Here is a 7,412-nt window from a genome sequence, read left to right on the forward strand (position 1 = left end):
GAGGCGGCGCTACATCAAGAATTACAAAGACAAACAACGAACAAGAAAACTCGCTCATCTGTTGTTTTAATGCAGCGCGACTTCTGTTTCCTCCTCATCAGAGGAAAACATGGAGCTGCATCAAATCCTATTGTTTCATGTGAACATACGACACAAGACGTTCAGCTGGGCATTCACACCTCCCCAAACAAACCCGGCAAACTAACTCCATTTAGAGTTAAACCTCAGTCCCAGAGATTTCAGATCAGAACGGAGAAGCATCTTTAGAAAATGCTGGTTTAATGTGGATGGCTGGTATGTCCGGAGCAAAGGTGATAAAAATGTAGCCCAAGTCACGACAGAAACATACTGCATTCACAAAAACAATGAAAATTTCTCATTACAAAATAAATTTTCCCCTAAATAACAAGATATTTTTTTCATAAATTTTTTTATTTCTGCCTTTTTTCATAAATAATGATAATTTTTTCTTAAATTTTTTATATTTCTGCTCTATTTTTCTGAATGAAACAGAATTTACTTCATTTCAAAATACATTAAATAAAAAAATAAAAAATAAATGTACGCTCTTAAATCAAGGGGCTTCTATTCCCTTCTCAAGAAGAAGCTTGTTTCACTTGAGTTTAATCCAGTTGTGTTTTAGGTTTACGACTTCATATAAAGACTCAGTGGAGATATTCACAGATTTGACCGTTTGCGATCGATAATCCGTAAGAGAAAAGTCACCAAACATGTCTCACTCACACTGTACAACAACAAAAAAAGGATTCTCAATATTTTTACACACGGTTTCTGGCACAAAACAGGCCTCACAATGACAGAGGTGGTTCTCTGGACCCCTGCAAATATCCACACCTGCTCGCATCTCCAGTGACATGGACTTAGACGAGGCAGCTCTGCGATTTCATTGAACTCCTGATAGTTTTACCAGGTGTTTCCATGTGTTCTTGGCACAAAACATCTGTGGCTTCCTCATTATTTTGAGTGTACGTGTGTGTATTTTCTGCCTGAGCTGACACTCGACAAGCCCAGCACCTGTCTGCATTCTAATGCTGAGAGGATGTGTTGCACACACACACACGCACACACACACACACACACACACACGCACACACACACGTACACACACACTGCAGCTGCAGCCCACTCTGCACCTCTCCAGGAGGATCAGGACAAATGAGTCAGGAGAGAAAGTGTGGGTGGACTTTACATTCAACCCAGCCATTAGCAGTCTGTGTGTGTGTGTGTGTGTGTGTGTGTGTGTGTGTGTGTGTGTGTGTGTGTGTGTGTGTGTGTGTGTGTCACACGTATGTGTGTGTGTGTCCACGTGTGTGTGTACATGTGTGTGCAGAAGGGAATGGGGCACAGGTTTGTGAAAGAAAAGCTTTTAGCTCAGAGGCTTTGTCCGTACGACCACATTTAGTGTCAAACAACAACAGCGATCTGTGTCCAGACCAGAAATGATCTGCGTCCATATGAACTGTGGACTGTAAATAAATAGATACATAAATAAATAAATAAATAAATAAATAAATAAATAAATAAATAAATAAATAAATAAATAAATAAAAGAATGAATGAATAAAGGCATGGATGCATTTCTAAAGCAACACAATGTAGGTTTCCAACCTTTAATTAATGTCTCCAAGATTATGTTGATGATACATAGAAAAAGAAAATCATATACGTGTTAATAAATGAATGAATTTATTACTTCTTACTTGAAAACACTTTTACAAAACCTCGGTCACAAGTGTCCATGTTTAAGACACAGAAGTCAAGAAGTCATTGACATTTCCCATGTATTTAAATGACTGTGGCTTTGGTTCATTTGTTTCAGGATTTGTAAAAAAAAATGTTTTGGAAAATGTAATTTTTTTAGGAAAATGCATTTCATTGGGAAAATGTAAATTTTTGGGGGGAATATATTTTTCAGAATTTTTTTTCTTTGGAAATTTTTTTTTTGGAAAGTGTAACTTTTAAACAAATGTAAACTTGTTTTGGGAAATATATTTTTTTGAAAAATTTTAATTTTTGGGAAATTTTAATTTTTTGGGAAAATTTTATTTTTTGGAAAACTTAATTTTTTGGAAAATTTTATTTTTTGGAAAATTTTATTTTTTGGAAAATTTAATTTTCTTTTGGAAAATTTAATTTTCTTTTGGAAAATTTAATTTTCTTTTGGAAAATTTAATTTTCTTTTGGAAAATTTAATTTTTGGGGAAACATTTTATTTTTTCGGATACATTTGTCTCAAGCCTTTGTAAAAGAGTTTCACACTTATATACTGGTTTGCACTTCCAGGCCACCGTGTAACACGCCTGTGTCCATATACATGTGCATTCATGTAAAATGCTGGTGCAAACAGGAAGTGAAATCTTTTCTCCACTTTTCTGAACTCAAAACAGCAAGGATTTCTTCACCAGGGTGAAACAGGCCTTTTCACGCCAGGACGTCCATCAATAAACAGTCGTCTGCAGGGAAGAAGAAAAAGAAGACGACGAGTGAAAGCAGAGTCTTCTCCCTTCTGTCTGCTCTCCATCGTCAAAGCTTCAAAAACACACATTGCCTGCAGCTAAGAGGAGGAGAGACGGCGCTGAGAGGACAGCTGCACTGACTCTGATACATCACGTCTGAATCACCTGTGACAAAACACACAACTGTCTTTGTCTCCTCAAACTCACATCCAGCCCACGTTTTCAAAAAGCGAGGACAGTTTCAGAAAATTAAGACTTTTTTTAAAAAGCGAGGACATTTTCAAAAAGCGAGGACATTTTTAGAAAATGAAGACATTTTCAGAAAGTGAAGACATTTTCAGGACATTTTCAGAAAGTAAAGACATTTTCAGAAAGTGAAGACATTTTCAAAAAGCAAGGACATTTTCAGAAAGTGAAGACATTTTCAGGACATTTTCAGAAAGTGAAGACATTTTCAGAAAGTGAAGACATTTTCAAAAAGCAAGGATATTTTCAAAAAGCATGGAAATTTTCCAAAAGCAAAAGACATTTTCGGAAAGTGAGGACATTTTCAAAAAGTGAAGACATTTTCTGTAAGACATGTGTGAGGAGTTACTCAACAACCCTTCATTTCAGAAATCATGTCATGTAATGTCCACTTGTGCTTTCACACTGCTGAGAAAGTCTCGCTGCCTTTGCTGCATTCCACACACACACACACACACACACACACACTCGCACCTCCTGACTCTGCCGTGACTCCAAAAATATAGAGAGGAAATGCTTACTGAGTGATATCATATTGTGGAAAAAAAAAAAAGACAGAAAAGCCTTGAAAAGAAAAGCCCTGCGAGCTGAACTCTTCCATTCACTCCTCGTCTCACAGCATCTTCACAATGTTGCTGCCAAACCAACATTTTGCCGTGACATTGCCAAGATTTGATGAATTCGAGCGTTATTTATTCCCTCATCCTGCCGGATAAATCACTTTATTCTGGGATTCTGATTCAAAGCAACAAACGGTTCGTACCTGCCGTCACACGTCTGTGGGGAGGACACGTGGAGACACATTATTCACGGAAGAACCGCAGCAGACATGATATCACAGCACAGATTATTGATTGTATTTAAAAAGCTTGGGCTTTATCATTTACCTCAGTCAATCAATCATTGTTTATTTGTAGAGCTCTTTACTACATCAGCTCATAATTTAACTTTATTTTGTATATATATAACTATAACAGACTTGACGGGCAACTTATTAAGGGCACCAGTGTGTGCGGTGCCGACTTTGACGTTGTTTGGACGCTGTTTTGGCAGCAATGGGAAATATAGGCGCGCTGTGGTCACGCGGGGGGTTAAATCTGCCTGTGTGAATCGACCAGATTTTGGGGGTGGAGACCAAGAATGATTGCCAATCATAACAGGGCTGGTGACACCTTCAGTGTGATCACACCCACAAGGAACTTCTTGAATTTGATTGACAGCTGTTGTAGAGGCTAAGTCGCTGCTTTAAGCCCCTGAGATGTGATTTAAGTGTGTGAGTGAGTGTCCTGTTTGTTCATCGAAGTCAGAAGTCTGAAGCTGTTAAATGAGGGTAAAAATCCTGCTCTTTAATGGTGGACTCACAGTTTACCTGAGAGGGAAAAACATGAAAATAATATGATATTGTTGATCACAAAAATTCACTTTTCTTTTCTCCACCACTCATAGAAATGCTTGGTTTAGACTCCGGGGGTGGTTGTGTTATTTTTATTACACTTAGTCTCCTGAGAACAAAACATGTCCACTGACTGTTTCTGTTCCTTATTCCTCGACTTAATGCTGTAAGACAGCAACTCGGTTTCTGAGGGAGATGCTTGCTATTCTATATTTACTTCTGTCAGTAACCTCGCAGGCAGCACCAACATCATCCACTGTTACATAAAGAAAGGACTATCAAAAACACACACACAGGTTTGTGTAGCTATTCTTCAGACCTTCATCTGGACCGAGTGATGCTGAAGTCATACCGGACGCGGTGAGTGTACATGCAAAGATAGTGCACAGGTGCAAGGAGACGCACATTTCACACTTCAACTTGGGAAAATTTTACTTTGCGCCATTCAACGACACAAAAACCAAAAATAAATACTCTTATCATCTCTGTGTGTTCAAACCTGTGTGTTCACGACACTAGAAGTTTTATCTACAGAGACCGTGTCAATCTCAGCTGACATAGGGCGACAGATCGCTGATAGTTTTTGAATTTTTTGAATTTTCAGTCTAGGAATTACGGTAATGAGAGAGGCGCATGCCAAATCCCAAAGGTAACACAAGGGTTTACTTCACCAGTTCATCAGAACCTGACAAAAGCCTACTTCCACACCTCGCCTTCAAAGTAAAGGTACCCAGGTCTTTACCATTCCAAACTGTACCATAGTGTATCAAACGATGGAAACAAAGCAAAGGTCAGCATTTAGACCAGAAAATGCCCTAAAGAGGTAACAGAGAAACACATGCGCACACTTTCACATTTAAAGTAGGTTTTAGAAGTATATTGGTTCATATTCACCCATGTCTGTTCCTCTGTAAATCTGCTCCAGATTTTAAATATAACCGCTTACTCTCCTGCCCCAAAGTTTGGTGCAAAACAACACGTGTGAACTTGGTGGAGGCAGCAGTGGCTCAACAACTGTGTGCACTGATGTGAAACTGCTGCTTTTCTCTGTGGACTTTGTTGTGGGGAGTTAGCAGCGGTTCACAAACCTCATTAGTGGCTGAACTCTGTTTCAGTCTCGTGTCGTCAGTGGCAGCCATGTTCTCAGCGATGTGTGATGACACTGAGCTCTGACTTCAATGTTCACATCACGCATCAGAATGGAGGGAAAATGTGATCTCAGTGACTTTGACTGTGGCGGACCGTTGGTGCCAGACACCCTGGACTGAGTCAGGTTCCACTCCTGTCAGCCAAGACCAGAAACCTGAGGCTGCAGTGGGATCAGACTCACAAAAACCTGGATGGTGGAGGACGCTTTGGATAAAAGCGTCTGCTAAATGACATGTAATGTAATGTAATGACTGTGGAAAAGTCATGGTTTGGTCGATTGAATCTGGATTTCTGCTGAGTTGAACAATGTGAATCCACGGATCTGACTCGTTTCCTTCACTCACACGTCTCAAGAAACATCTCCAGAATCCTTTCACAACAGCAAACTGTAAAAACAACTTAAGAAACACAAGTGTACAACTAATGATGAATGTCGTAAAGAAAGTATCAGACTAAAAACCTTTAAACACCAATGGCACAACACTTAGAAACCCAGAGATTCAGCAGTGCAATATGTAACATCTGCCACTAGGGGTCTATCAGCCAGAACAATAACAAAGACCCAGTTGAACTGAACTCCTGTTTGAAACCTTGAGATCCGTGATTTTAGCGCCATGTTGACGTTTGACAAACAGAGTCTCTAAACCTTCGCTAAACTCTATCATTTGTCACTTAACACTTTTGGTAACTTCTGCAGACGCCGTGTGTAAAACATCTCCACACTGTTGTCACGCTGGTTTATTGAAAACCAGGAAATTACCGCACATACCATTTTTCAATTGTCCTGATTGATAAATATTACCTGAAAATCCGACACAGGGTTTCGTTCTAAAAACATGATTTAGGGGTAGATATGTTGTTGCATGCTGGATAGGGTTTTTATTCGAGTGGAGTCGAGTAGCGCTCGAACTGTGTTGGAAACATTTTTTGCACCCTAGTGCACGACTTAAATAAACGGGTAACATTAGACTCGTTGCTTTTCGATATTTTAAAAACAGAACGCCCTGAAATAAAAGCATGGTCGTATGAATGTGGCCTGAAAGTGATGGATGAGATGAAGCGGATGCCTGGAGGCAGTGTAAAACTGGATTATGCCCCATCCAGCTTAGATTACATGGAGGTTTTTTTGTATGTGAAGACTAGAAACTGCCAAACCAGAGAGTGAGCACCTTTGAAGACAGTCAGGAATAGAAACGCTGCTGCTCACTTCCTCCAGCGAGCACAAAGCCTTGATTGCACTCAGCGGTTTGTCCCTGGTTGCACTCGAAATCTCCTTCTTCTCCCACAAATGTGGCCCCGGCGAGGTTTTCAATCTGCATTTGTTTGTTTTTTAATTTGGGCTTTGATTTTGTTCCTGTTTTTTATTTTTATTCCTTCCATACATGTTCTCTACAGTCGCCACTGCTTATATCATGCATCTCAACACACACACACACACAGCTGGAGGGAACTGACACAAAGGAGAGGATTTTCCTACTCGGTTCATGAATGTGTAAAGCCCTGTGCTGCTCTCTGAGCCTGAGGGGGAGGCTCCACAACAACAGCAGCAGCAGCAGCAGCAGCAGCAGCAGCAGCAGCAGCAGCAGCGTGCATCACTTCACCCACTGTCTGATCAACATAAGAAATGGGTCAGTGGGGTGGGGGGAGTATAGTCGGGGGGCGGTGGGAGGTTTGGCTTTGTCACGGAAATGGTTTTCCCAGTTCAGAGGCAAATGTTTTACAGTAGGAACACTGTGGTGAGAGGGTGAATGGAGAAAGTGATTGAACGGGGAAGGAAAAGGGAGGGAGGAGGACATGGGGGGAGGGGGGGGGGGGGGGGGGGGCGGCAGGGTCAGCTGGTTCATCACCCAGGGTTCCCTGCTGACATGAAACATTTAAAAGATGCTGAAGATGGATAGATAGATAGATAGATAGATAGATAGATAGATAGATAGATAGATAGATAGATAGATAGATAGATTCCTTAGTTCCACTCTGATCATATATCCTGGTAGAACAGTATTTCTGTTGTTACCACCAGGGGAAGCTCATGTACCACTGGTGGCACACGTACCACAGTTTGAGAACCACTTGGCTCAGGTGACTGTACACAAAAAAACAAAGGTTATAATTTCTTTTCTTTTTAAACAATGGACCTCTAATAAAAA

This window comes from Solea solea, chromosome 5 (genome assembly GCF_958295425.1).
Source record: "Solea solea chromosome 5, fSolSol10.1, whole genome shotgun sequence".
Classification (NCBI taxonomy): domain Eukaryota; kingdom Metazoa; phylum Chordata; class Actinopteri; order Pleuronectiformes; family Soleidae; genus Solea; species Solea solea.